The following is a 20417-nucleotide window of genomic DNA, read 5'->3' as shown; positions in this document are numbered from 1 at the left end:
ATTCTAGGCAGAGGAAGCAGCACCAGCAAGGCCTTCACTTGTTTGGCAAACTGTATGGCAGGGGTGAAATGGCAACGGAGAAAGGGCCAGATGCAGCTGGAGAGGTAGCGGGGCTCCACGCATCAGGGCCCTGCAGGGTCTGCCCAAAAGCTGGCTTCCTTCTGAAAATACTGGGCAGCCGTAGATGGTTCCTGTGCACAGGAAGGATTTGATGTGGATTTGAGAGGCAGCAATGAAGACAGAGGAGAGCCTTGGGGTGCATTTTGGAGCTGGAATCACTAGGACTTGCTGATGGACTCCAGGAGAACTACCAGGGCTCTGGCCTGAACGCCTAGTGATGGTTGTGTCATTTGCTCAGATGGGAAGAGCCAGAGGAGGTGGGAATCCAGGGTTCCGTAGAGCTGCCAGGCGCCTGGAGTCTGGATCTTAGGGAAGTACGGGCTGTGAAGGTGGGAGTTGAGAACAGGACCCTGGCATTTAAATCTGGGGACCTTCAGGGCTCAGCAAGCGGAGAGGGAGGAGCGACAAAGTCTCAGAACCGTGTCCATTGAAACCCTGACATTTCTGGGCCACGTGGAGAGGAGGAGTGGCAGGCAGCGGGGACAGAGGGAGAAGGCAGGACAGAGCGGTGTCTAGGGAAGCGAGGGGTTTTCCTGGCCGCCCAGCCCTAGGGAAAGCTGAGTTCACTGAGACAAGCCCATGGCTCAGAGAAGCTTCTGTGGGGCTCAGGGAGGTGGGAGCAGCCCATGGAGGGCTTTGGCCATGCAGACAGACAGGTGAGAAAATGGAGGCCAAGAGACCAAGGAGGGAAGTCAACTCGCCATGCACCATTTTTGAGCTGTCTTGTATGTTTGATTAGTAGAGAAAAGGGGGTACAAAGAGAGGTGTGTGGTGACCTAGCTGCACAGGAAAAGAGAGGAAACTGCCACCACGTGGGGCACTTCACGTGAACTCGGCTCTCCTTTTGTCTTTACCCTGGGCCTCCGGAGGAAGGCGGCCCCATTCATCCATTTGCCTTTGTGTGAGCTTTCTCTAGAGAAAGTGCAAAACAGAGGCCGGGCATGGTGGCTCACACATGTAATCCCAGCACTTTCAGAGGTCAAGGTGGGCGGAGCACAAGGTCAGGAGTTCGAGACCAGCCTGGCCAGCATGGTGAAAACCCATCTCCACTAAAAATACAAAAAATGAACTGAGCGTGGTAGTGGGTGCCTGTAATCCCAGCTGCTTAAGAGGCTGAGGCAGGAGAATTGCTTGAACCTTGGAGGTGGAAGTGGTAGTGAGCTGAGATCGTGTCATTACACTCCAGCCTGGGTGACAGAGTGAGACGCCTTCTCAAAGAAAAAAAAAAAGAGAGAGAGAGAGAAAGTGTAGAACAGGACGGAAGTTCTGGCTACTTGATTGTTTTCATTTCCTCTGGGATCCAGGAAGGCAGAAATTACTTTCCCGGAAGAACCCGGAGAAAGGGCAGCCTATTTGAGGTCTGGGAGGAGAGCCACTTACCTCCGTGCTTGGACGTGTCTTTGCGGTGGAAATTCAGGAACTGGGTTGTTCTCTCTAAGTCAGTTGCAGCCTCCTGGGTCCCCTACAACCTGGAGACAGGGGCTTTGCATTTAGTTCTTGGTTCTGTGAATAAAGTGTTTCTGTTCTCACTTAGCCCTGGGGCAAGAAGCTTAGACGTGACTTTTAGACCTGGAAGAACTTTCAGAAATTCCGTAATTCTCTAGCTATGCTCCCTTGAAGAAGCAGTATGGAGGCCTGCCCTCAGTTAAAAAAAGAGTTTCACCTGCCCTTAGTGAAAAAAGGGTTCTTTCCTCAACTCCCAGGAAAAATTAGATCATAGATACATTTTCTGTTTTAGGTCTTCCACTAAAATTTAAAAAGACTTTTTTTGGGCTGGGCATGGTAGCTCACACCTGTAACCCCAGCACTTCGAGAGGGCAAAGCAGGTGAATCACCTGAGGTCAGGAGTTGGAGACCAGCCTGGCCAACATGGCGAAACCCCATCTCTACTACAAATACACAAATTAGCCCGGTGTGGTGGCGGGCACCTGTAATCCCAGCTACTTGGGAGGCTGAGGCAGGAGAATCTCTCGAACCTGGGAGGTGGAGGTTGAGGGAGCCAAGATTGAGCCACTGCACTCCAGCCTGGAGACCAAGCGAGACTCTGTCTAAAAAAAAAAATATATATATATATATATATGTGTGTGTGTGTGTGTGTGTGTGTGTGTGTGTGTGTATTTGCTAATAACATTATTTCTTATTCATATGCCATAATTAAAGAATCGACCAATTCCAGTACAAGTTTTAGAAATAATTATGTCATTTTCAGACTGGGGAATTTGGGGCTATCAAGTTTTATAACTGGCCACAAGCTCACATGGAGAATTGGGAGCAGAGCCAGAATGGAATTTGAATTTAAGCTTCCTATTCCCATGTGGGGTCCAGCCCCTGAATGTCACACAGTCTCCTCCTGGGCTATGCCTGGGGCTAAGTAAGGGCTAGATGCAGGAATGAAGAATGTTGGGAAAACACAGGAAGCTTTCAAGATTCCCAAGTCCCCCTCAGACTAAAGAGCAGTAACTGTTGCTATCAGGCCTGTTTCGCATTTGTTGCCCAGGCTGGAGTGCAGTGGCGCCTTCTGGGCTCACTGCAGCCTCCGCCTCCTGGGTTCAAGCCATTCTCCTGCCTCAGTCTCCTGACTAGCTGGGATTACAGGTACCCGCCACCACATCTGGCTTTTTGTATTTTTAGTAGAGACAGGGTTTTCACCATGTTGGCCAGGCTGGTCTTGAACTCCTGACCTTAGGTGATCAGCCCTCCTCGGCCTCCCAAAGTGCTGGGATTATAAGAGTGAACCACCGCTCCTGGGCTATCAGTCCTGTTTTCTGTGGGGTGTAACAACAGGACAGACATTTCTCCTCTTTTCTCAGTCTCATCTTAGCTGTCTGATATTTGAGCCTTTCTTCTGAAACTGCCTCCCTAGGCCTTCCTGAGGCCCCTGCAGGTTCCTGCTTACCACCTTCAGCTGATCTCAGGTGGCCATGTCGGTAAACTGCATCCCCAGATCTCCACCCCTCACGCTCTGTCAGTGTTGATCCACTAACCACTTACCCACCCTCCTAGAACCAACCACCCACCCCCTCCCAAGAAAGGCACCTCGCCTCCTGACAAACCACCCAGCCTTCAGGACCCAGCCCTAGCTGTTCCCTGGGCAACATCACTTGAAGGGCCAGCCAGCACTTCCTAACCTCCAGATGCAACTCAAACAACACTTCATTCAGGGTACCCTTACTGAGCTGATTCCCAGAAGCCTCCACAGCTGAGGGCCACGGAAGAGGCATAGAGGATTCCTAGTTACCCCATGATAGGGTGAGGGCTCATAGCACCTACAGAAGGAGCTGTGCCCTGAACTGGGCATAGACAAATGCTGCTTGGGGTCATCTACTCATCAGCAGGAGGTGGCTTTTGGCTTTTGACAGTTGAACTGGAATTTAGGGAAAGGTTGGGGAAGGCATTTCAGAGGGAGGAACACAGCAAGCATGAACCCCACCCCACTGCCGCGACACAAGACACATGGGCTTTTCAGGAATGGAAGTTTGCTGTGGTGGTGGACAGTGGGTGTGGGCAGGGAGCAGCTAGGAAATGTGGCTGGAGGGTGGGGCGGGGCCAGAAGGGCTTCTGTGCTCTGCAGGGAGCTGCCACCAGACCCCAGGCTGCACCTGCCCTTCCCGTAGGCTGTGTGGCTGTGTGCCGCACCTGGAGGGCTTCTTCCCCGCCCCCCCATCCCCCCCCCCCCCCCCCCGCCACCACTTAACTTCCTTCTCCTTGCCCACTCTTGTCAGTCAGACTGCAATTACTAAGTGAGCCTACCCCAGATTACCCACTCCCCAGGCTTTCCCTCCCCCAGGATTTAAGAGACTCTGAATGTCACAAAATGAAAGAAATTGAAAATAAGTGAATGGGGGGAAAATGAGACATTTCCTTGGTCCCTGAGGCTGAAGTGAGAATTCCTGCTGGAGCTGGGAAGGAAGCTGATGTCTTCTGTCTGTTCCATATCCTGTTCCTCTTCCTTTGCCTGCTTACTAGTCGTGCAAGGACTAAGCTCTGCTTTAATCATGATCACACCCTGCTGTAGAACCTCCAATGGCTCCCCATTGTCTCCCCCATCATGTCAGATATCCTCTGGCTAACTCTCAATTCTTCAACCCTGCTACTTCCATAGTCAACCCACCCCACTTCACTACAGTCTTCTAATAGGAGGGTATCCCCGAGGAGGGGACCTTGCCATGCTCCTTCCTTCCTCCCTGTCTTTATTCCTGCTGTTTTCCCCAGTCCATTTTTTAGGGTTGAGGCCAAGAGCTGCTGCCTTCTCCAGGAAGCTTTCTAGGATTTCTCCAGTCCAAAATGACCTCTTCCCTTCCCTGAATCTCTATAATCCTTACTGGGGTTTTTTGTTGTTGTTTGTTTTTTTGTTTGTTTTTGAGACATGGTTTCACTCTGTCTCCCAGGCTGGAGTGCAGTGGGGCGATCTTGGCTCACTGCAATCTTGACCTCCCGGGTTCAGGGCACCCTTACTGAGCTGATTCCCAGCAGCCTCCACAGCTGAGTGCCACGGAAGCTACCAAGGCTACTGGAGGCATAGAGGATTCCTAGTTACCTGTGATAGGTTGAGGGCTCATAGCACCTGCAGAAAGAGCCTTATCTTGAAAAGGGCATAGACGAATGTGATTCATCTGCCTCAGCCTCCCGAGTAACTGGGACTACAGGCGCACAACACCATGCTGGGCTAACTTTTGTATTTATGGTAGAGTTGGGGTTTCACCACATTGGCCAGGCTGGTTTCTAACTCCTGACCTTGTGATCCACCAACCTCGGTCTCCCAAAGTGCTGGGATTACAGGCGTGAGCCACTGCGCCCGGCCTTTTTCACTATTTCTTATGTGTTAATCGTGTCTTCTTCTGTCTGGCCTAATGTAAAGGGCAGGGAGAACAAGCCCAGTGAATACCTGCCTGTTGGCTAAGCAGCTGGGATGTGGGTGAATGTGGGACTTTTCTGGGAGCTTGAGTTCTTGAATTTCCACCATGACAAGGGCCCAAGCCCTTGATTTCCAGGTAGTTTTTCCAGGGGTGCCGACAGGTATACCTGGAGGATGGCATGGGGACTGGCATGGACAGGCTCCATGGGTGAAATGATGCCAGAGTCTCCTCTAGCCTGTGTTCCTGCCATTCCCACTGGACCTCTGAGCTGAGGAGAACCTTCCTCGGCCCAGCAGAGCTGGCTCGTAGGGAGGGCAGGGGCTGAGCAGTTCCTCCTTCCCAAGGAAGGCAATTCCTTAGCTCCTCTTCCTTTTAATTATCAGAGCAAAGTGCACCCTGACAGAGGGCTTTAAGGTTAGGAAGGGCCTCTCACTTCATTAGTCCTCCCTGTAGCTCTGCAAGGCAGATGAGCGCAGAGACTCAGGGGCAGCAGCTGGGTGGTCATCACCCCTGGGAAGCCGCTCACTCCGGTTTGTGTCACTGTTGGTGGTTTTAGGACTCAGTCACTGCACATTGATGGCATGACTTGCTCATTAATCTCTTTACCCCAGCCAGATTCTAAATTACTTCCAGGCAGTGGGTACCATGTCCTAGTGTTCTAAGATTGGTCTCTTTCCTGGCTTCCAACCTGAAGGTAGGGACCCTTGATTCATGCATCCTTATGCTTATTAGATGCTTAATAAATATTAAACAGCGATAATGAAACATCTGTGGCTGGAAGATCATAGTTTCTCCTGCCTTCCCTCTCTACACTCAGAAACAACCCACTCCTTCCGCCAAAGATAGCAGAGTCTTCATAGGTCTGAAGGGTTGGCTGCTGTTTACCGTGGCCTTTGGAGGCAAGTTCAAGTTCAAATACTGCCTTAACTTACTGGGTGTGGGACCTTAGGCATCTCTCACCCTGCACCCAGCTGAAGTTCCTCCTCCGTGGATAGACTTGGCTGTCCTCTGCATCTCCATGAGAGCAGCACTCACCAGCTTGTTTTCTGCCTCTACCCATTTCTACATTTAAGCTTGTTCAAGCCTGGGCACGGTGGTTCACACCTGTAATCCCAGCACTTTGGGGGGACCAAAGCAGGTGGATCATGAGGTCAGGAGTTCTAGACAAGCCTAGCCAACATAGTGAAACCCCATCTCTACTAAAAATACAAAAATTAACTGGGCGTGATGGCCTGTGCCTGTAATCCTAGCTACTTGGGAGGCCGAGGCGGGAGAATCGCTTGAACCTGGGAGGCAGAGGTTTCAGTGAGCCGAGATCACTCCACTGCACTCTAGCCTGGGTGGCAAAGTGAGATCCATCTCAAAAAAAAAAAAAAAAAAAAAGCTTGTTCAATGCAGGCATTCTGAGCATCCCTGCCCCCAGGGCTGGCAGTGGGAGGTGCAGGGTGAAAGTGTGCTGAATGAATGAACAGTTCTTATCTCAGAGTTGTGTGGATTAATAAGGTCACACAACATTTAAAGCTCCTAGCCCAGAGCTAGCATATAATAGGAACTTGATAATTTTTTTTTTTTTTTTTGAGACGGAGTTTCACTCTTGTTACCCAGGCTGGAGTGCAATGGCGCGATCTCGGCTCAATGCAACCTCCACCTCCTGCGTTCAGGCAATTCTCCTGCCTCAGCCTCCTGAGTAGCTGGGATTACAGGCACACACAACCATGCCCAGCTAATTTTTTGTATTTTTAGTAGAGACGGGGTTTCACCTGGCCAGGATGGTCTTGATCTCTTGACCTCGTGATCCGCCTGCCTCGGCCTCCCAAAGTGCTGGGATTAGAGGCTTGAGCCACTGCGCCCGGCTGGAACTTGATAATTTTTTACAAGTTCTTGCTTTTCTTTTCTTTTCTTTTTTTTTGAGACAGAGTCTTGCTCTGTCCCCAGGCGCCAGGCTGGAGTATAGTGGTGCGATGTCGGCTCACTGCAACCTCTGTCTCCTGGGTTCAAGCAATTCTCCTGCCTCAGCCTCCCAGGTAGCTGGGACTACAGGTACACGCCACCACACCCAGCTAATTTTTTTTGGTATTTTTAGTAGAGAGGGGGTTTCACCATGTTGGTCAGGATGGTCTCGATCTCTTGACCTCGTGATCCGCCTGCCTCGGCCTCCCAAAGTGCTGGGGTTACAGGCTTGAGCCACCGTGCCCAGCCACAAGTTATTTTAAATTACATAATTATTACACAAATACATTCTTGTGAAAAAGTCCGCCCTCACCTGCCACCCTAAAATTTTATTTTGAGGCAGTGTCTTGCTCCGTTGGCCAGGTTGGAGTGCAATAGCATGATCACGGCTCATTGCAGCCTCAACCTCTTAGGTCAGGTGATCCTCCCACCTAAGCTTCCTGAGTAGCTGGGACCACAGGCATGTGCCACCACACTTGGCTAATTTTTAAATTTTTTTTGTAGCGATGGTCTCCTTATGTTGACCAGGTAGGTCTTGAGCTCCTGGGCTCAAGCAGGCTGCCTCAGCCTCCCAAAATACTGGGACTACAGGCATGAGCCACCACACCTGGGCTGCAAATTTAATTCCTTCACCAGAAATACTTGATGCTATCAGTTTGGTGTGTGTTCATGATTTTTTCTATTTATGTGTATGCGCGTAAATACATAATTTTGCTTCACGGGTTCTTTATTTTCTTTTTACACAAATGGAACCACACTGTAGTTTTCGTTTTACAGCTTGGTTTTTCACCTGAAATAAGTCTGTGCAATCTAGCCAGATAATTACCATTAGTTTCCACCATATGGATTCCCATGGTTTTATTTAGCCATTTTGTTATTGGTGGGCATTTCTGTATGATATTTTACCAGTTAGCATTGCAGCAGGGAACAGCCTTGGTCATGGCTCTTTGTGTATCTGTTTCTCTAACATAGATACCTAGAAAGAAAAAGGCCTAGTTGAAGGGAATGTGCATTTTACATTTTATGACATCTGCCAAACTGCCCTCTACAAAGGGCACTGCCCACTTATACGCTCCTATGAACAGGGTATGAGAAGACCTTTGCCAACCTCAATATTTCGCTAGTCAAATGGGTGGGAAAATAGTTTCTTGTTATGCTTTTAATTGGCATTTCCCAGATAACAAGTAAGGTTGAACATCTTTTTCTATGTTTATTGGCCATTTGTGCTGCTACTTCTGTGAGCTTAGCAAATGTTGCCTCCCCTGACTTTACAACCCTGCAGTCTCAACAGACTATGCTTCCTGTCCGCCCTGGGAAGAGCAGGCTATGAATGTTCAAAAGCCCCCGCGCCCCTGCTGTGCCATTTTCCATTTAATAAGCAGTCACTCAGCATATACTAAGTAAGGGAGTCTTGTGCTAGGGGCTGTGGGAAGGAGGAGATGAATAAGGTGTGATCTCCTGGGCTTTCGTCTAGTTCAGGAGAAATGACGGTGCGAAGACCAGTAAGGGCTCAAACCAAATTATTAGCCAAGTGTGTGTGTAGCAGTTTTGGAGTATTCGGACTGGCAGACATTTCTCATTTATTTGCCATACCTGACCTTTTGCAGGGTGGCCTCAAAAATAACATCACCCTGGAAGGAGCTGATGTTTGGAGTGAGCACAGCAAGTATACTTTACCCAAAGGCTGAGCATGCTTTAGAGGCTCCCCTGACAGCTTGTAACCAGCAGTGACTTCCAGGGCTGGCCTTTACCATAGGTTATGAAAGTTGCCACAAAGGGATCCCCCATTGTCTTTTTTTTTTTTTTCCTGCAGAAAGGCTTTTACTGGGCAGACATGGGGGTGAGTCTCATGCCGGTGGACCAGTGGGGGGAGAGGGCACGTCCTCCAAAGGAGCAGGGGTGCCCATTGTCCTTTACGTAGGTGGGTTGATTGTGCACCAGAGTCTTCACTTCTGGGGCACAGGGAGAACAGCTCTTAGAACAACCCATACTTTTTAGTGGTGAGAAAAAAAGAGGCAGGGTGGGATAGGTGACTAATAGCTAGCCCAGGGCCAACTCCTGGCCACAGCAAAGCCTGAACCAGGGAAAGTGGGTTGAACTTTACTGAGCACCTACTTTATGTCATGCACTATGCCAGGAGTGTTAACTTTTACCACAATCCTAAAATATATTATCTGCATTTAATGTAATTTTTTGGGTTTTTTTGAGATGGAATCACTCTGTCACTCAGGCTGGAGTGCAGTGGCATGGTTTTGGCTCACTGCAACCACTGCCTCCTGGGTTCAAGTGATTCTCCTACCTCAGCCTCCTGAGTCGCTGGGTACCTGCTACCACGCCTTGCTAATTTTTTTTGTATTTTTAGTAGAGATGGGGTTTCACTATGTTGGCCAGGCTGGTCTCAAACTTCTGACCTTGTGATCCAGCTACCTTGGCCTCCCAAGGTGCTGGGATTAACAGGTACCGCACCCAGCTAGAAGTATTTTTTAACCCCTATTTTGCTATTAGAAAACTAGGATTTCTCTAGGTAAGTAGGTTACCACCACATGAGTATCCTGATGGAGTGGTCCAGTGGGCAAAACCAGACTCCAAATCTCATGTTGCTTATGTTGGGCACCCAAATGACTCACCAATACTCCCAGTTTTCCTGGTTTCCTAGCTTGGAAATTGTCACGGAATTAAAGGATGGGTTTAGAAGAGAGGGAGAGAGCTGGCCTGGCTTTCCAGCCCGCTGCACACTCTGCCCGCCCCTGGCCTGCAGTGGCTGGGGCTGCTCCCCATGCCTCTTTGCCAGGAGGTTGAGGTCCCTTTCAGCCGCTCCCTGCTCTACTCATGTGGTCCTGAACCCTTGCCCTTGAATTGCTGTTTTCTCATGACCATATGGATATGTTGTGAAACTGGATTAAGAAAATGTTGGAGGCCGGGCGCGGTGGCTCAAGCCTGTAATCCCAGCACTTTGGGAGGCCGAGGCGGGTGGATCACGAGGTCAAGAGATCGAGACCATCCTGGTCAACATGGTGAAACCCCGTCTCTACTAAAAATACAAAAAAATCAGCTGGGCATGGTGGCGCGTGCCTGTAATCCCAGCTACTCAGGAGGCTGAGGCAGGAGAATTGCCTGAACCCAGGAGGCGGAGGTTGCGGTGAGCCGAGATCGCGCCATTGCACTCCAGCCTGGGTAACAAGAGCAAAACTCCGTCTCAAAAAAAAAAAAAAAAAAAAAAAAAGAAAATGTTGGAATGAGATTTGGGAGCCCTGGTTTCTCGTCTCAGCTTCTGCTTCTCCTTAGCTATGGATATGAGGAGGTCTTTCTGCTTTCGCATTTTAGTTTCCTGGTTTAAATTACGACAGAAATAGATGAGATGACCCCAGAGATTCTAAAATTCTCTCATGGCAGGTGGGGGGCAGGGGGACTAGAATCATGATCTGTACTCCCTTTGTCACCTAGATTACCTTGTACATAAATTCTAAATTAAATATTTGCATGAATTCTCAGACTTCACATATATGCTGCTTCTAGAGACACATACATGAAGCATCCTTATAAAAACTCTTTTTTAAAAAAACTTCAGCCCAGTGCAGTGGCTCATATCTAATGCCAGCACTTTGAGGGGCCAAGGCGGGGAGATCACCTGAGGCCAGGAGTTCAAGACCAGCCTAGCCAACATGGCGAATCCCCGTTTCTACTGAAAATGCAAAAATTAGCTGGGTGTGGTGGCACATGCCTGTCATCCCAGCTGCTTGGAAGGCTGAAGCACAAGAATTGCTTGAGCCAGGGTGCTAGAGGTTGTAGTGAGCCAAGATTGCACCACTGCACTCCAGTCTGGGCAACAGAGCAAGACCCTGTCTCAAAAAACAACAAAAACAAAAAACAAAGGGTTATCCAGCCTTTACTGAGCAGACACTGCGTGCTCAGTCTTTAAGACGCCACCATGTGCGTCTGGGTGTCTACTATGTTCCAACATTTTCTAGACACTAAGGAAGCAAATTTAAGGAAAGTCAGAATCCTACCCTCCATTGCAAGAGGTTAGTAGGTAAATTAATGAATTGTGCTGTAGCCAGGGGAGGTTTGTTTTAGAAATATGAAGGGAAGGACAATGTGAGCAACTACCTAAGCCCTGCCTAAGGGCCCCAGGGAAGGCAGAGCCTGGGGAGAGGCAGTGCCCGGCCACTGACCTGAACCAGACTGCTTGGCAGGGACAGAGGGGGAAGGGCATGGAGTGGGATCCTAACGGAGGTGGTCAAAGAAATCCTCTAGGAGTTTGGGGTCTAGAGTGCCTCAAGGTTTTTCCCGTATTTAGGCCAACTTTAGAAACCTTCCCATACACGGTCTAGGGGGCTGACAAAGAAGAAAACATAATGGCCAGTGTTCCATCTGCTTTAAAGACCAGACTGCTTGTCTGGTCAAGGGAGGCCGTGAGATGTTCAGGTATGGGGTGGTCTGCCAGAGCCATCTGTGTCACTTTATTAAGGGGTCAGTATACTAGTTAAAGGAGTTAATGGACCTCGGTACTTACTACTTATTGCTTAGTAATTCAGTACTTACTAGATACACATAGATACACTATGCTAGTGGTGGGGTTGGGGGAGACCAATTGAATACAGTCCCTGTCCCAGAGGCACACATTGTCAAGTGGAGGAGGCAGGAATGTTCCCAATAAGTCTCAGTGGGAGGCAGAGCGCGGGGCTTGCTCTGTGCTCTTCTGTAATGACAGCACAACAGAAGCATAAAGGAGCATGAGAGCTGCTTCTGGAGACTCCAGGAAAACTTCCTGGAGGAGGCATCCTTTGTATGAAACCCCATCTCTACTAAAAAGACAAAAAAAAAAAAAAAAATTAGCCGGCGTGGTGGTGCACACTTGTATTCCCAGCTACTCGGGAGGCTGAGGCCAGAGAATCGCCTGAACCTGGAAGGCAGAGAATGGAGTGAGTGGATTTTGCACCACTGCACTCCAGCCTGGGTGACTGAAAGAGACTCGGTCTCAAAAAAAAAAAAAAAAAAAAAAAAAAAAGATATTTTCTCTTAGGAAGGGGTGGGTTTTTAAGGTAGTGTTTGAATACGCTGCTTTCGAGAAGCCAGCAGATTGGTGCTCATGGGGACAGGTATTTTTGTCTTTTTGAGACGGAGTCTTGCTCTCTCGCCCAGGCTGGAATGCAGAGGTGTGATCTCAGCTCACTTTAACCTCCCAACCTCCGCCTCCCAGGTTCAAGCAATCCTCCTACCTAAGCCTCCCAAGTAGCTGGGATTATAGGTGTGCGCCACCACCTCTGGCTAATTTTTGTATTTTTAGTAGAGACGAGTTTTCACCATGTTGGCCAGGCTGGTCTCAAACTCCTGACCACAAGTGATCTGCCCACCTCAACCTTCCAAAGTACTGGGATTACAGTCATGAGCCATCACACCAGGCCTATGTTAATTTTTGAGACAGGGTCTCCCTCTGTCGCCCAGGCTAGAGTACAGTGACATGTTCTGATCATAGCTCACTGCAGCCTCCAACTCCTGGGCTCAAGTGATCCTCCCACCTCAACTTCCCAAGTAGCTGAGATCGCAGGCATGCACCACCGTGCCCTCTGTGGAGCCCTTTTGACTTCCCTCAAATCCCTGTGGCCACCCTGCATCTTTCACCCTTAGTCTGCACTCCCTCCTAGGCCAACTGCATTTGGTGAGTGTGTGTGTGTGCAAGTGTGTGGGTGAGAATTTTACCATTTTTCTGACTTGCCATTCTTCAATAGCAACTTTACAGATTCCACAGCTCTTTAGTCCTCTTTAGTCCATTCATTCCTCTTTAGTCCTTGAATGGTGGGCAGTAAAAATATTATTTTCACTTGCAACTCAGATGGATTGAACAAAAACAGGAATAACAGCTGAGCCTCCTGTATATTTGACACTAGATGCTGTTGGAAAAGCAGCTTTGTGGGGCAAAAAACAAAAATTGAGTGAGCTTGCTTACATATACCAAAGATGCTCTTAAGACTTCAGTATAGCCGGGCGCGGTGGCTCAAGCCTGTAATCCCAGCACTTTGGGAGGCCGAGGCGGGTGGATCACGAGGTCAAGAGATCAAGACCATCCTAGTCAACATGGTGAAACCCCGTCTCTACTAAAAATACAAAAAATTAGCTGGGCATGGTGGCGCGTGCCTGTAATCCCAGCTACTCAGGAGGCTGAGGCAGAAGAATTGCCTGAACCCAGGAGGCGGAGGTTGCGTTGAGCCGAGATCATGCCATTGCACTCCAGCCTGGGTAACAAGAGTGAAACTCCGTCTCAAAGACTTCAGTGTTTCTCAAAGGATGGGATTGTGTTACCCCACCAGAACCACCTGGCCAGTGCATTAAAAAGGCACACTCCTGGGCTCCATTCAGAAGCTCCTGGGGCAGAAGCTCTGGGGCAGTACTTGTGGGTCTGATTTTCTAGCCAGCCCCCGAGGTGATTCTGGGGCTTACTACAGTTTGAAAACCATCAAGCTTCAGATGATTAGAAGGAAACCAAATCTCGGGTGGGTCGAGGTGGCTCACTCCTGTAATCCCAGCATTTTGGGAAGCCAAGGTGAGTGGATAATGAGGTCAGAAGTTCAAAACCAGCCTGGCCAACATGGTGAAACCCCATCTCTACTAAAAATACAAAAATTAGCCGGGCATGGTGGTAGGCACCTGTAATCCCAGCTACTAGGGAGGCTAAGGCAGGAGAATTGTCCAAAACTGGGCAGCAGAGGTTGCGGTGAGCGGAGATCGCGCTGCTGCACTCCAGCCCTGGAGATAGAGTGAGACTCCATCTTAAAAAAAAAAAAAAAAGGAAGAAACCAAATCTGGCACACAGAGATTCCCACAGAGATGTATTATTGGTAGATGCGTTTATTGTGTCACCTGCATTGGTGGGGGGTCTCTCTGCACATTTTGTTTAAACATGACTATCTGGGCCAGGTTAATCACATCAGAATTTAGTGATGCGCCCAGCACAGGTGGCTTCCTGAGCTCTCTGGATGGTTGAGATGGCCTGGGTTGCCAGTCTGATCTTGAATAAAAAGCAAAGGAAGGAGTACGGCCTCTAAGGCGAACAGACCTAGGGAACAGTTTCCAAACAAGGTTGTGGGGGAAGACCGGAAAGGACTTGGTACAGGAATTTAAATGTTTCCTTTCGGATGGAGATGGCAGGGTTCCCGCTGTTTTAAGCAATAGTTACCGCCAAGCCTGTCTGCTGGGTTCCTCTGGAGTCTTCTCTTTGGACCCTGAAACTTGAGAGGGTCTGCATGCCTGAATCTGAATGCGGCTCCCTTAGGCCCCTCCCTTTGACCCCTGGATCCTGGAAAAGGGGTGGGGGGAGGGTGGGGAAAACAGGCCAGGCCGTTAAGGTTTACCAGGTTCCTTCGGGCCCACACCCTCCTTGGAATAAACTTAACACTTCTCTCCAGGGTCCAATTTCTAAAGCAAAGTGACAGCATCAACACGTCCCTAAAGCAAACTTGCTATGAAGTCCCTTCTACCTCTCAAATGCGAGTCCCTCCTGGCTTCCTTTGATCTTATCTGTAATATTTAGCAGCTACATGTGATTCCATTAGGCTAGTAAAGAAACCAAGACCCAAAGAAGCTAGGGGTTATTTGAGGTCTTGTCATCAGCTATAAAACGCCCCTGCTCAGGGAAGAGACCTGGCATCCCCTCCCAGTTGAATTTCCTGGTAAGGGGCACTGCCACCTTCACACCCTTGCCATGGCATCTCTGCTCCCTGGCCCTAGGCTCAGTCACTGGTAGAGCTGTGCAGACCCAGCAGTTCCAAGATAGTGGGTGGAAGTGACCAGGAAGGAAGAGTTGGGTTTGTGGAGAAGCCTTCCCATTATGGAACAGACCCAGAGGTATAGGGAAAGGGAAGTCAGCCACCAAAGCTACAGAGCCTGGTGGTGCATCCGGTGGGCTGGGACTTCCCAGCATACACCATTACGGAAGTGTAGGGTTGGCTGGGAGAGAATGAGGGAGCCAGGGGCTCTGGGATGGACGTAGGGAGAGAAGGGGAGGTGAGGGGGTCAGCAAGAGGGAAGGACTGCTTTTACATCAGGTGGGCTCCCCACCCTGCATCTTTTTTTTTTTTTAGACGGAGTTTCGCTTGTTACCCAGGCTGGAGTGCAATGGTGCGATCTTGGCTCACCGCAACCTCCGCCTCCTGGGTTCAGGCAATTCTCCTGCCTCAGCCTCCTGAGTAGCTGGGATTACAGGCACGTGCCACCATGCCCAGCTAATTTTTTGTATTTTTAGTAGAGACGGGGTTTCACCATGTTGACCAGGATGGTCTCGATCTCTTGACCTCGTGATCCACCCGCCTCGGCCTCCCAAAGTGCTGGGATTACAGGCTTGAGCCACCGCGCCCAGCCCACCCTGCATCTTACTCTCTTGATTTACAATAATTCATCTAGAGTGTCAGTGCAGAAAGCCCCTTACCACTCCCCCTCCCTAACAGACACCATCAGGCTGTGCTTGTGCTTTTCATTTTTGCCCTTCATCTGCCAGGAAGCTCATGCAGTTGCAGATGCCCCCCAGATCTGGCTGCTCCTGTCTGAAAAACCTGGGAGGTTGTGCCCATTCCTAGTTTCTGCTCTTTCATCTTCCCTTGAGTCTTCCTGCCTTCACTGATCCCAGCCGCCTCTGATTTCCTTCAGCACATGTAGAGAAAGCATCCCTACCACATAATTTACCATCTAATTGCATGCTGTCTTGAATGAGGGCTGTGGTTTCATGTGTGGTGGGTCTTGGGCACACAATTAGGCTGTGACCGAAGACTCAAGGCCCATGGCATCTGCCAGCACTTGCACCTCTTTGTTCCCTTCCCCCAGCCTACCTACTGCAGGTGCTGAGGGCTGACCGAGCCGGGGTTTAAGTGAGCTTCAGGCAGGCTCCCAGGATAAAGCACAGTTCCCTTACAGGTTCTAAAACTAGACTGATCAGTTCAAGGGTTGGGAGGTGCCCCTGCTCCAGAGTGTTTGCCCAAATGTCACTCTTCTCCCCAGACTCAGGGAGGAGGTTCTGCTGCAGGGCCCAGGTTTGGGGTGATGGCATAGAGCCCAACCAGGCGGCTCACTGCAGTTGCCATGGTGACCCTTTTGCTTTTCTTCAGGAGGATGTATTTCTCTTTCAGCCCACATCATCTGCCTGGGCTACCATTATTCTGTTCACCTAAGAAGCAGACTCCTAGCTCCTTACCTTCCGCATTCTGCCACAGGGGGCAGCTTGTCAGGGGCTTTGGTTTGAAATCTCAGTCCTGCATCAGACAGTAGCAGGTTGTGCATGAACTGGGAGCAGGCCGGAAAGGCCCAGAGGAGGGGCTCACCCAGGACGCATGCCCTGAGGGAACTGACCTTCATCTCCTGCTCCCCTCCTCTCTCCAGACCACTTCCTCTTGAATGAATGGCTCTGACCCTTCAGGTGGGCTCCGTCCTCTCTGGGCCTCAGTCTTCTCATTTGTAAGAGACTGTCAGGGCCATCAGTGTTTCCATACCTGGCTATTATTAGAATTACCCAGGGAGGTTTTAATAAATTCCTGGGCCCCACCCTAAGCCTGGGTAAAGGTAAAGCCAGAATCTATAGGTAAAGCCCAAGAATCTGTATTTTTAAAGCCCTCCTTGGGTGATCCAGATGCAATTAAACCAAAGGGAGTCTAGGGTTCTCCTGGCAAGATGATCTGCAAGGTCCTTGTGAAAAGAAAAGGAAGCTCTGCCCTGTGCTGAGGATTGACTGGTTTCTCCAGGCTTCCAGGAGCTTCTGGAGAGCCCCTTACAGGCTAGTCCTGTCAGGAAGCGGGTGTTTCCTGGTCATGCCGGCTAAGCCAAGACCAGACTCCCACCTCTCTCCCTCCAGAGAAGCCAGGAGAGGGAGAATGACAGGAAGGGGGGATGTTGCCATAACAACAAGCTCCAGGCAGAGGCCTCCCTTCCAGGGGCTGGTACTTCACCCTAGTCCTGGTGGTTTCCATGGAGATGGGTTACTGAGGGACAGGGGGAATATTTGCCCCACTTAGAGCATCAGCCAGGAGCTGCCAGAAGGCAGAACATCGCTAGGTGTGAGCCTTTGGACCCCTCTGCTCTCTGGGTGCACATTTGACACCTTCCCCGTGCTTAGTTGCTCTCTCTGCGACTGGTCTCCTTAGCAACAAGTCCTGCGAACTCCATGCTATTGGCTCCATGGCTATTTTTAGCTTCACTGCCAGCAGCCCAGTCCTGGTCATTTGCTTGCAACCTCCATATGGATAGCAAGGGAATAGAAAAACAAAGATTCCTGGCCTCTTTTGGGAGCCCTAGACTGGGACCTCTTAGCAACGATGAGAATTCCTGCTATGAAATGGATCTGCTCTCCAACTTGGAACTTGGGCAATGGATTTGGGATAAGGCTCCTGAGATGATACTGCATTCAGTTCAGCAAACGGTTTTTTGTTTTGTTTTGTTTTGTTTTGTTTTGTTTTGAGCCGGAGTTTTGCTCTTGTTACCCAGGCTGGAGTGCAATGGCGCGATCTCGGCTCACCGCAACCTCCGCCTCCTGGGTTCACGCAATTCTCCTGTCTCAGCCTCCTGAGTAGCTGGGATTACAGGCACGCGCCACCATGCCCAGATAATTTTTTTTTTTTTTTGTATTTTTAGTAGAGACGGGGTTTCACCATGTTGACCAGGATGGTCTCGATCTCATGACCTTGTGATCCACCCGCCTCGGCCTCCCAAAGTGCTGGGATTACAGGCTTGAGCCACCGCGCCCGGCCCCAGCAAACAGTTTTAATCCTCTCTTATATAAGGGCAAGGTGCTCTAGCCCACACTGCTTCCATTCGAAGGTGAATGAGGTCCAGTCCCTGCCCTCTAGGAATATTTAATCTTGCAAAGGAGAAAGATGAGTACACAATCACCTTCGCACAGGCAAAGACTGGCAGGTCCTAACAGAGGCTTACAAAATGCTAGGGGAGTGTGGTGGGGACGGGGTTGAAGGTAAGGGACAGTAGGGGAGGATAAGGGCAAGGGACCAGGGCAGCACTGTCAAAAGAACTTCCTGGGATGATGGCAATGTTCTAAAATCTGTGCCATCCAGTTCAGTAGCCCCCAGCCACATGTGGCTCTTGGACACTTGGAATGTGGCCAGTGTGACTGAGGAGCTCAATTTTAATTTGTATTTAATTCAGATAGCCACATGCGGCCACTAACTACTGTCCTGGACAGTGCAGGGCTAGAGAAACGTTCATGGGGAGGTCACTGGCGGACTGGTGTAGGATATGCAGGGTTTTTGTGGTGAAAGTTGAAGGGGAGGAGTCTACCAGGAAGAAGGAACAGCATGTGGAATAGCAAGTGGGCGGGCAAAGCGTGGGCTTTGTGCTATCACACGGAGGCCTCCAGATTCGTGGGGGCCTAGAATGTCATGCGAAGTGTTGACTGATTGGCATTGAGGCTTTTGAGCTGTAGGTGGGAGAAGGACGGGTTCAGAACAGACATCCATCTTCACCTTTCTTTTTGTCTGGATCAGGTCTCCCCTGGTCTTGGGGTTGGTGGGAATACGTGTGGGGTGGAAAACATGCAGTGACTTCCCATGTGTTGCTTTGCAGATGGCTTTATAGGGGCCAAGGCTTCTCTGATTTAGAGTAAAGAGACTCACATGGTAAATGTCTTGTGGGGTGGTAGCAACATAATCTACCCTCATCCTGCCAGAACTGGATTTTATGACAGAGCATGCCAGGGAGCACTGAAGTTTGAGTTAAAACGTCAGGCATGAGCTCTGGGCATTGCTGCTCTTTGGTGAGGTATCATGATGGCCTAGTGTCTTGTCTCAGTTCTTTGAGGCTGGAAAGTTACATTAACACACTTATGATCATGACTCTTCAAAGACCCAGGAGAGCTTCAAAGACAGCCCAGAATGTTAGATTTACCAACTGATAACAGATCATGTCCTCGCCACACACGGTAATACTTGTCCTGCTGTTTTCTGGCAACTTGCTGGTATCAGAGTCATAGGAAAATGTAATTAGAATTAGAAGTTTGCTTGATGAATACAGGATCAGGGCAGAGAGGTGTCCTTTAGAGGTCTTTTCATCGGGCATTGGCGGCCTGTGGGATCACTGTCATCTGCCTGCCAAACAGGAACTGTGTCCTCGCTCTCAGGTCACTCTCTCTATTGGACCACACTGAATATTTCCTTTCCAGCACCTCTTTTAGGCTCTTGACATCCAGCACATTTTCTTTTCATCCAGGAGTTCCTCCTTTCGACATACTTTAATAACAAATCCAAGAACATGGCTTATTTTACATGATGCTGCTATTTGAGGTTGGCTATCTTTATCTCAATCAAAAGACCTAGCTGGTAAACTACCAGGGAGGTTTACTTTGGAAGCTGAAGAGCATGTGTGACCTGAGGATCTTGAAGATTGCCCCATTTTAGTAACGGGATTTTTCCTTTTACTAAAATCACCCCTGCCCTAGATCTTGGGGTCTCTTCTGCTTTGGGCTCTGACTCTGTCCATTGACTACAAAGAAGACACATCTCTTTTTAAGTGACTTAGGGTCTAGAAAAGGCAGTGTTTCCCATCTGCATAGTTACAGCAGAGGGAAGATGCTCTAGGTTGGTAGGCGGACACCTTTGAGCCTAGGCTTCCTTTTGCTTGTTGAAAAGTTGTGTGGAAGAGGTAAGATTTGACTTTAATATTTAAAGATGAGAATAAGAATTTTGATGGCTAGAGGGAATAGCTTAATATGTCGGCCAAGAGAAAGTCACAGTTTCAGTCCTTGCTGCACACACAGCATCATTATAGTATGTGTCCCAAGGCCAGAGTGTGGAGTCTAAGGCGTTTAGCCATGTTATAATGGAAGAGGGGGTAGCATACATGAGACAGTGTCTGAAAAAGGCCCCCAAGCCAGAACCAGAAACTCCTTTTTTTTTTTTTTTTGAGATGGAGTTTCCCTCTTGTTGCCCAGGCTGGAGTGCAATGGCGTGATCTTGGCGCACTGCAACTTCCAACTTCCAGGTTCAAGCAATTCTCCTACCTTAGTCTCCCAAGTAGCTGGGATTACAGGCATGTGCTAATTTTTGGAGCTTTAGGAGAGACGGGGTTTCTCCATGTTGGTCAGGCTAATCTTGAACTCCCAACCTCAGGTGATCCACCCGCCTCGGCCTCCCAAAGTGCTGGGATTACAGGCTTGAGCCACCACGCCCAGCCCAGAATCTTCTTTTGAGAGGAGACCTGAGGTGAGTTCTCAGTCCCGTTGACCATTGACCGGGCATGTATGCAGAGGAGGTATCAGTGAGAGAAGCAGCTAAGCAAGTCATATCGCATTCCCTAAAGGTTGGGAGCAGGCAAGACGGACAAATTCCGGGCTTCTCACTTCTGCTTGGGGAGCCCCTGGAGTTGCATACCAGGCTGATAACTTAGTTGGGTTGAAAGGTGGGTTGGAACAGAAGAGAACCTGTGTTTTTGTTTGCTTGTTTTTAGAAGAGCTTCTTGGCCGGGCGCGGTGGCTCAAGCCTGTAATCCCAGCACTTTGGGAGG

General features: G+C 49.5%; 1 protein-coding gene across 5 annotated transcripts in view; it reads left to right on the top strand.

The window, feature by feature from the left end:
* DNMT3A (DNA methyltransferase 3 alpha) overlaps positions 1–20417 on the top strand; it is a 119413-nt gene that overhangs the window by 72183 nt on the left and 26813 nt on the right. The window lies entirely within an intron of this gene.

This window comes from Saimiri boliviensis, chromosome 1 (genome assembly GCF_048565385.1).
Source record: "Saimiri boliviensis isolate mSaiBol1 chromosome 1, mSaiBol1.pri, whole genome shotgun sequence".
NCBI classification, from domain to species: domain Eukaryota; kingdom Metazoa; phylum Chordata; class Mammalia; order Primates; family Cebidae; genus Saimiri; species Saimiri boliviensis.
The sequence above is the reverse complement of the archived record's forward strand: the minus strand, read 5'-3'. Positions and strand labels throughout refer to the sequence as shown.